The sequence below is a fragment of the Dendrobium catenatum genome, unplaced genomic scaffold (assembly GCF_001605985.2).
Source record: "Dendrobium catenatum unplaced genomic scaffold, ASM160598v2 fragScaff_scaffold_1400, whole genome shotgun sequence".
Lineage (NCBI taxonomy): Eukaryota > Viridiplantae > Streptophyta > Magnoliopsida > Asparagales > Orchidaceae > Dendrobium > Dendrobium catenatum.
The window spans coordinates 61775-72978 of NW_021319862.1; positions in this window are offsets into that span (position 1 = coordinate 61775).

The following is an 11204-nucleotide window of genomic DNA, read 5'->3' on the forward strand; positions in this document are numbered from 1 at the left end:
TTTTATTTATTTTAGCTTCAGCAAGTTCTTATATTGAATATGTCACCTTTGAGCTTCCTATAATGTAAGATTAAAAAAAAAAATTGCACATATATTTTGATTAGTGATTAGTGTAACCAATAATATTTATAATCATCAAAATCATAATGTGCATTAGGCTCATAGGGTTCAACAATCTCCCCTGTTTTATGATAGCAAATATTTTTTGTTGTTGTGGAAATCATTAAATTGTCTAAATATTTTTCTCCCCCTATGTTGATGCATTAAAAATGTAATAGGAGGAAAATATTATTTTTTTATTTTATTTATTTTATTTAACTTTTATGAGAACCAAATAAAGTACACAAAACAAAATGATTAACAAAACACATAACATGTGTCTTTAATATAAAAGAAATACATGAAAAAATGCAACCTAACTTCTCCCCCTTTTTAGATAGCCAAAAAGAGGAGCAACTTACTAAAAAGAAAAAACATACAATTATGAAAACACATAAACAAACACTAATAACTAGAATGCCCCTGATTAGATAGTGGTGAAGGAGGATGAAAATAAATATGGAGAGAGAGAGAGAGAGTGGTGAAGGAGGATGAAAATAAATATGGAGAGAGAAAGAGAGAGAGAAATATATATATATATATATATTAATGAAGCCATTCTTGATCCTCTTGATGTAACAGGTGTATCTCTTCCCATTCCTTCTTGGTTTGCTTAATATATTGATCCACTTTAAGCTTGAGGTGAACAAAGTTGACTATCTAGGCATCTTACGGATATTGATGTTAATGCGTTGGGAGAGGTGGTGGCAAAGTTGGTGCTCCCCCTTCTTCTTTGTCTTCCTACTCCCCTCAATCTTAAGTATTCTTACTTACACTTATAATAAATCATATGAAAGAAATTGTAGGAGAAGTTAGAGCGCAAGGGATAAGGTTGGGCAAAGAATGTGAGGTTTTATTTACTTTCTAAAACATAGGAAATAAGGTGTCCTAACTCAATATTCTTCTTTTAACATGCTTAGGGCTATTAATAGTGGTTAAACTTTTTATATACTTGATAATCAATTAGAAGTGATAATAGATATAAGATGGGTATTTATGCTATTGCCATCTTTAGTAATAATATTGTGTCGAAGGACATGTTGAATAACATATGCATTCAACACCATTGTGTTAACTAGTGGTTGGTGTTGAGGTAAAGGAGAATTCCTAAAGTTTATATTCACAGTATATCAATTATGGTATTGATCCGCTAAAATGACATGGGGCTAGTGTTAAATATGAAGGTTTTCATGTAGGTCTTGGTCAATGATTGTAACTTCTCATTGGGACACGATGTATTGCATTGAGATCCTATCACTAGTGTATCTTAGGTTGGCAAAAAATTGAAGAAGAAGCTCCGTGTAATAAGGGGAGGCTAGGGAAAACATAAATTATAGTGAGGTGCCAACAAAATATTTTAGTACTTATAAGCCTAACTATTCCTAATCTAAAACTTTTTAATTATTTATAGAAGCCTCTTCATAACACCTAAAGGGTTATGCATCCTCATCATTAACAAATCTAGTATATCATTGGGGTTGGGAGGCAGTAACTAATCAACCTCTCTTCTTGACATTAGAGTATATAGTAACTATGCGACTAGTGATTAGAAGGATTGGTGTGATTTGAAATGAAATTAACCTTCCTTATTGTAGCCTTGAGTAAATCATACAATTAATAGAGGTTCATATAGTATGATTAGTACAAGACAAATCATCCCATAAATTTATATATGAAGATTGGTCAAATCTTCCCATCTAATCAACATCATACAATATAATCTTCAATTCTAGATTGCCCTATCATATATATGGCTAAATCTTTTGACTTACTCAAATCATTTCATATGATAAGGTATTTATACTATATGATTTGCAATAAATGTTCATATTATATAATTAATATTACAATTAATATAAGTATTTTTTTATTCCAATATGTATTAATAGAGGTTCATATAGCACAATATGTACTAGATGTTCATCCAGTTCTATTAAATTTGCTATCAGGACTCAAAATTGTGCTAAACTATATATATCATTCAGTACAATGTGACCTAATTTTTCTCATTTTTTAATGATCAAGACCTTTTGGTTCATTCACACAACATATATAAAACAAACACAAAAATGAGATAAAATACATAAAAACTACCTATGCAACACTTAACATAAAATAATCCATACACAACAAAAAGAAATAGAATTATATATACGTAGGAACAATAATAAGAGAAAACAATGATCACAACATCAATTCATACATAACTCAATATTTTATGGGATGGGAGGCAGTAACTAATCAACCTCTAAGCTCTTAAATTGATAATTACTAATCTTATCATAAGTTCACTAAATCTCTCAAATGTAATGATTTGGTAATATTATTAGCTAGTTGATTATTAATGTTTATAAATTGAATGATAATATCTCCTTTTGGCAGTTGATCCCTAATAAAATGATTCTTGATATCTATGTATTTAGTGTGAGAATGTTATATTTGATTTCTATTGATACAATTTACACTTGTATTATTACACATGATAGGTATAGTATCCAACTTCAATACAAAATTAAGAAGTTTCTTGAACCATAAAATTGGGAAACAAAATTTCTTACTACAATATACTCAACCTTTATAGTAGATAGAGCTATTGAGTTCTACTTCCTACTTGACTAGGAAATTAGAGATTGTCCTATAAACTGACAAATTCCTGAAATACTCTTTCTATCTAATACCTCACAAAATTTGAATCTAAGAATCATACTAATTTAAATGTTATGATATTCCTAGGATACCAAATACCTAAATTTGTTCTTATAAAATATATTAAAATCCTCTTAACTATAGTCATGTGTGATTCCTTAGGTTTATCCTTAAATCTAGCATACAAGTAAACACTAAATATAATATCAAACCTACTTACAGTCACATAGAGTAATGTGCTAATCGTTCCTCTATATTTTTTTTGGTCTATAGGTTTTTCATTTGGATCCTTATCTAATTGGGCAATCAAGCACATGAGTTTTTTCAAACTCTGGCATCCTTCCATATCAAACTTCTTAATGATCTCTTTAATATACTTTTTCTGGCAAAGGAAGGACCCATCTTCCCTTAGCTTAACATTTAAGCCTAAAATATTTGTCATCTCATCCAGTATGCACATCTCAAATTCATTACTCATTATGGATGAAAAATCCTTACATAATTCATCATAAGTGGATTTAAAAAGAATGCCATCCACATAAATCTACATTATTTATATATCATCCTCAACTCATTTAATAAACAACAAGGTATCTATTATGTGCTTAACTAAGGTTTTTTCTAATACAAAGGTACTACGCCTATTGTACCCTACATTATGTTCTTGTTTCAATCCATGGAGTGCATTTTCAGTTTATAGACATGATTTGAAAATGCTGAACTCGCAAAGTTAGGGTGTTGCTATACATGTTTCTTCAAAGTCTATCCCTTCCATTTAATATACCCCTTTGCAACTAGCCTAGCCTTATTCATAGCCATACACCCAATGACTCTTTACTTATTTTTGAAAACCTACTTCATTCCGATGGCACTCTAATCGGTCTGTCTATGCACTAATTGTTATACAGTATTTCTTATGAATTGATTTAGTTCCTCTTACATTACCATATTCTAGTATTCATCCCTCAAGGATTGATCTGCACTCATAGGCTCTACTGTAGAGATGGGTGTAGTGTGGCTAAATTCTTTCTTAATTTCATGTCTAATTTTAACTCTTATGGATGGGTTTGTTGTAATCTAGGATCCCTAGCATATAATTTTGATGATAACAAGCATTATTGATAATGTTTTTATTTCTCCAAGCATATGTATTGAATATTATTTTTTGTGTGTGTACTAACATTTCAAGTACAACATACACTGCTAAAAAATGATTAAGGAATAAGTTTAGGTAGAATAGGTTTTTTTTGAAAGAGTTTGTATTTTAATTTCTTTTATTTTATATTTATTAAGTCTAAAAATGTAAAGGTTTATGCTAAATTGGCGTCCGTGCATACACACATAGGGGAGTGAGAAAAGTGAGTTAATTTTTTTTTGAACTAATTGTACCATACAACTCAGATCATACTATACGATCAACTATACAAAAAATTAGTTTTAACAACTAATTTTATAATCAATGCTTATGAACTAATCATACTATATGATGTAGATTGTAGTGTATAATCTCAATCGTATTGAATAATATTTAAAATCTTACTTAAATTAATTCCTGTGATAAGTCAATTAAATGAAGATTTAATAAATATGGAAAATCATATTGTATGATATGTATTATATTATACGACTTATAATGATGAGATCCAATCTTCCTAGATATCGCACTAGATGAAATCTTAATTTTTAGAACTAATCATATAATATGATGTAAATCATATTGGACAAACCCTTGACGTTTGAACTAAATGTATATTATAATTTAAATTGTAATGGATGATTGATAGAAATTATTTTCAATCATCCCAGTGATCATCCTATACAAATAGAAGGAAATTGAACTAATCATATAGTACGAACATTCGATCATATTATACGATAAGTACACAGATTAAAGGGTTTGTTTGAAAGATTATTCCATCATATAGGAAGAAACCTATTTTGAACTAATCGTAACATATGAACCCATATCATATTGTATGAACAGTGACATCTTAATTGAAAACTTAGGGCTTTTTGAAGCCTTGTACTTAAGCAAATCAAACTTGTCTCCAAAAAAGACTTTTGGTTATTGAAGGAACTGTGAAAGAGAATTATTGAGAGAGCTCTTGGGCTTGGAGAGGGATAAGGTGAGGTTGTGCATGAGGGAGAAGGAGTGTGAGGGGTTTTCATATGGTTGTTCCAGGAAAGCTTGCATCTTGCTTCCTCCAGTGGCCTTAGTGATTTCTTGGAGTTTCATTTGGGAGAGAAGCTTTAAGGTCATCAATTCTCTGCCCTCACTAAGAGGTAAAAAATGATTGAAGGTTTTCTGCCATTACCATGAGGGTGAGAAAGATTTCAAAGGTTCACTACCATCATCAGGAGGGTGACATAGCTTTAAGTTCTCCATCGCATCATGTTTGGTGGAAGTGGTTCGTAAGGGATTCTCCACCTTACTGTGGGGGCTAAAGGAAAGTAACTATAGGGCTCATGTAATACCCAAAGAGGAGGACTTTGAGGAGTGGACGTAAGTCAAAGTTGACCAAACCACTATAAAATTATGTTATGTTCTTTATGCTCCTTTATTTTTTTTGTTTCAAATTCTAACAAGAATCTTGTTAAATTTCATTGCAAACTGTAGTTGAATTACTAATCTTGCTTGGTTAGATGTAGTTTGTATATATATATATATATATATAAAAAAGAAAATTAAGTTTTTAATTTTCTTCTGCTTGTGTTAGTCACTTGACTAGAATTTTTCATAAATTGTGTTATTTGTTTAAAAAGAAAAAAAAATTCACAATTTTAAAATCCCCAAGTAAATATCTTATGGTGCATTTTGGTAATCGAAATACAGTGAGGGTTATTATATAGCCCCTCCACCTCTGTTTAAAAATATTCCATTTGATTTTTGAAAATTTTATATGTCTATATTTTTACAATCTATTGATTTTAGAATTTGGCATGTGATTCAAACTAGTTATTCACTTCCATCACATAAAGTTAATGGGGTCAAAATTCATGTCATGTTTACTGAATGGAGTAATGAGGATAGAGTGTTTGCTCAAATAAATGCAAAATGTTTTTTTTTTTTTTTTTTTTTTGCATTGAAATATAAGTATTACATGAGAGTGTCTACATATACTACGAGATGGAGATATGAGATAGATTGTTCATGATGGTACTAGTGAAGTCAAATAATTTAGGTTGAATATTTTGTTACATGGCTATGAACTATTTCGTATGAAACCTAGCATGATAATTTGTAAAATGTACACTAGATTCACTTAGATAGTGATATCCTTTTGCATGCTTTAGGTAGAGAACTATTAATTTCTAAAAAGGTTAACAAAATTATATGTTTCCTACCTAGTGCTTATGATGCTAAGGTCACTGTAATTTCTGAATCTAAAGATCTAAATGTGTATTCTATTGATAACTTGCATATTATGAGGCCTTAGACATACTCATATACATATTATGTGGTACGGTGCACTCTATATAGGAATACCCATTTTATGTATCCTACCATGCATAGGAAAAACACTCTACCCTTAGAAATGTATGAGTTAATCTAAATAAAGGGTGACTCTTTCTCATAAGAGGAAATGATGCATGAGGTTTTCTAATGGGTTGCTTGTGGGCAAGTGATGATACATGTGCAGGTTGTTTGAATTTTTTCCAAAGATTTTTATCTGTACTTGACACGATGCCTAATATAACATATGCAGCGTGCTCACCCTCTTGTAGATTTTGAACCTTTTTCTTCCAATATATTTGTATACACTTTCTAGGTCAATATGCATGTGCCTTTGATCTTTTAATTCACTTTTAAGAGTAGCATTTTCAATAGTCAAAATTGTATGCTTATTTATTAATGCAATGTACTTATTTTTAGACTTGTAAATTTAATAATTAAATCAAAATGTTTATCTACAGGTGCAATATGCTCCCTTTTAAAACATGAAAGTTTCTTCTTTAACTTCACATAGCTATCATGCAATTGTTCCAAAACATAAAAGTAATTATTCATAAGTAAAATCGTATACATGATCGTTGTTCGTGTTACCTTAGCTATCTTTATCCATTAAGAACAAATTGGTTATTTCCTCCTCTGCTGCTATCAGGGGTGACTCAGATTTTGAGTTCACCCAATAGGTTCTTTGAGGCTTTCTTTTATTTTTCTTATGATCTTCTCTTTCTTCAATCATTTCCTTAGGAATATGACTTTTCTTTTGGGACAATATGACTTAATGTGACCTAGATTTTTCACTCAGAACAGATAAGGTTAATATTCAGCTTTTTACCATTCCTCCACTTGTCGACATACCACCTTTACTTCTTCCTCATAAAGTTTTTGAATGGTCTAGTCATGAAGGCTATATCATAATCTTTTCCCCCTATAAAGTTGTAATTGTTTTTAATCATCAGCCTTCTGAACAAATGTCTTCTCCTTTTACTTATCGTATATATCTATATTCTCATAACTAATTTTTTTATTCATAATCAATTAAAGATCCAAGCACATCATCAATGGAATAAGCAGTCAAATTGTTAGATTATGAAATCCTAGTCACCTTGGCATCCCAAGAATTAGACATGCATCTTAGAATCTTATTCACTTTTTCAACATTACTAATTGTTTACCCAAAGTATGCATGTAAGTCATGAATTTTATAAAGTAAGCATATATTCGACAACTTGCATGCTAAAATTTTCATAATCATGAAGTAAAATATTTAACTGTGATTGCTTGACTTCATTGGTTTCCTCATACGTAATACATAATCTAGCCTAAATCTCCTATCTAGTGAAGCAAGTGGAAACTCTTATATAATCCTCAGACTTAAGTGCACAAAATAAATAATTCAAACATTTAGCAATCAATTGTTTAAGTTATTTATCTTCTATGCTCCATTAAATAAAAGGTATTTTAATTTTTGTGCCATTAACTATTCAAAGTGGTGGTTAATATCCATCTTGAATTAAATGCCATATATGAAAATCTATGGATTAAATGAATGCAGACATGAAAATCTTCCAATTATTAAAAGGGATATTGTCAAAAAGTTATAGATGGGTAATAAAGTACCCTTCCTACATGTTTTAATTCTTAAATTATGCCATAATAGAATTTGCTCACATATTTAAAATGAATAAATGAGAACCCCACTTGGATACCAAATGAAAGTGACTAAGAACAGCCAAGAGGGGTGAATTACCTTATTTAAAAAAAATCCTTTTAGAGTAGTAATAATAAATTGCAGCTGAAATAGACTAATTGGTAAACAAAAAAAATAATTTTGAAGTTTTATTTCAAAATAATTGTAGAACAATAAAAATATTTTAAATTTATTTAATATCTTTTATTTTATAAATCAAAATTACATGCAACCAAAATAAATCAAAGCAGTAAAATAGAAATGAGGAAATAACAACAATTAAATTTTTATGGTAGTTTAGTCTACCTAACCTACGTTAACTTCCTTGAATCCCCTCCTTATGAATTCTACTATCCACTCCTTCTGATCCCAGTAAGGCAGAGAAGCCTTTATCCATAATAGAAACTAGAAAACACCCTTTTACAACACTTATCTCTCATGAGAAGCCTCCCTACTTCTACACCCAGCATGATGCATAAGCCTCACCACTAGCTTCCCAGCTAGTACCATAGTCTTCATATCAAGAATCTTTAGAGCTCTTACACCCAAGAATCTTCACTCTACTAGAACTGAGAAATATGCAGGTGCAGCAATGCTCAATTCTCTATTCGACAACAACCTCAAATTTTCCATAAAGTGCAGTGGCGCTATTGACTTAGAACCATGGTATTAGGTACTAAATGAAAATTTTATATATATTTAAAATAAATATCATCCAACCAAACCATTCCCCCCACTCAATTTTTTTATTTTATTTGCCATGGAAGTAAGAGAGAAAGGAAGAGGAGAGAAGGGAGAGAGAAAGGAAGAAGAGAGAAGGGAGAGAGAGAAAGGAAAGATAGGGTTTTCTGGGGCCTTTTTGTCTAATTCTTCTACAACAAAAATTATTTTGATCATTATTAGTGACCCTTACTCTACATCTCATTTCAATAATTTTAAGTTTAGTCTTTTTTCTCTCATAAAATTGATAAAATTGCAATATCCCCCATTTTAATAAGAATTCACCATATAAATTTTTGTCATAGGATAGATATAATAATTATTCTAAGTATTTTGTTTGATTTATATTGAAATTTCAATAGTTAGTTTTGTATATATAATATTTTATTAGAAATGGGTAGAGTAAGACAGGGTGCAAAATTATTAAGAGATAATATAAAAAATTTGGATATAAGATACATGGCATGCATATGATTCTTATTCCTTGGCATAATATACATGTTGGTATAATATAAGCATATTGATGAGCACACTAGATATATCCATATGTTATGATAATTATATATGATGTGTATAGGATGTATGTTATTATCATGCACATGATATGAAATACATGTATAAATAAGTAAAATGAATGAATTGATGTGCTAGAAGAGATAGATGGGATTGATACTGACATGATTGAGAAGGTTGATGACTGACGAGATGTCTTGTGAGTGGAGACTAATGATTAATGATAAATAAGGTCGATGATAGATAAGAATGATGATTGATGATTGATAAGAATGATGATAGATAAGACTGATGATTAAGTAATGTTGATTGGATATAATCGAGAGTGATTCCTAGTAGATTGACCACTAGGCTAATGAGATTGATTTCTATTAGTTTGGAACCAAGATAGGCACATGATATAAGAAACATTATATAAGATACAAGATACAAAATGTACATGGTATAAGATATGCAAAATATATGATACAAGATATATGATATATGATATGATTGATTGATTGATATAATTGATTGACTTATTGAATGATAGTATAAACACGACTGATGATTGATATGTAGCAAGGTTGATTTAGTACTGATATGAATACATAGTGTAAGACTGAAGATACATGATATATGACACATTATATGATTGGTTCACTTGATATAGAATAAATTAATATTTATATAAATATCATTTATTACTTAATATTTGTATTTTATGCATTGATATTAATTTTAGATTTTTGGGAATTATTAGGCTTTTATTCTTATTATATAATTATTACATGTTTTAAGTTAAGGGTAAGGAACTAGTGGAATAAGATTGATCTATGTGGCAAGTTTAGGTTTTCTTTCTAATTTTGTTAGTTCTTCATTTTATGATTAGTATTTATTTTAGTGATGAGTTGTTTGAATTGAATATCAAGGATATTGCATATGTTATTTTTGGTTATGGATCAATGCGTAAATATTGTACGAATATAAATATATTTATATTTTTTATAGTTTATATTATATAGGATGAAGTTAATAAGCACTTATTGATGATTAAGAAGAAAAATATATATAAATGATTCCAATTTAGATAATGAGGTGTCAAAAATTTGGTATCATAGTAATGGTTATTAAAAGAATTGAATTATAATTAGTGTTGTAAGATTGATTTTGAGTGAGGTAGAAATAGGGTAGTGCCATACATACATGAACATATGTTGCATACATAATTAAACATCGATTATATATTTTAAGATTTATCTAATAGATCAAGAAAAAGTAGATGGAGCTAAAGAGAAAGAGAATTATTACTTAATAAGAAGTAAGAGTATATTCAATTACACCTAAGGGTGCATTAAAGTTTGTTGATCTAATTGCACAGCCGGTTAATGATAAATTGATTAAGCTGTCTAAAGAAACAATTTTTTTAATAGAAACCTCTACCATTCAGAAAATTATGTGAATGTAGTAAGAAAATGATTGGTAAGATTATGAAAGCACCTACTTCAAGTAACATGTAATATGTTGTTATGGAAGAATATATATTAGATAATGCTATAAAATTATAGGGAAATGCTTTAGGTGTGGTAGCTATGTGCATAAGATGAAAAGTTTTCCATAACTTGGATAAAGATAAGAATTTATTTATATTATAAAGGAACTGTGAGTGTTAGTTGGGTTTAACTTGTGAAATCAAAGACATTTGATCAACCATGATAAGAGGTATCAGAGGTTCCTAAGTGTTGCACTATTACATTACAATTATTTATTTTTTAAAATGTATTTCATCACATGAGATATGATTGATTGATTCATATGCATACTTGTTAGTGAATGAATTCATGATTTGATGGCTATAATTGATGTGATCAGTGATCAATTTTGTTCTTTTTATTAATATTCTATAATAAAATTGTTGAGGATTATATTTTTTTAAGGTGAGTAGAATGTAATACCCCATAACCATAAAATGGATAAACCTAAAAATGTTAAAATTTGATCTTTAGCACTGTGGCATTAAATTGGCGAGTGGAGTGTTGCCCTGATCTCAATTCTACAATAACCCCAAATTTTGCATATTGTGTAGTGGTGTTGTGGATTGCACCTGTC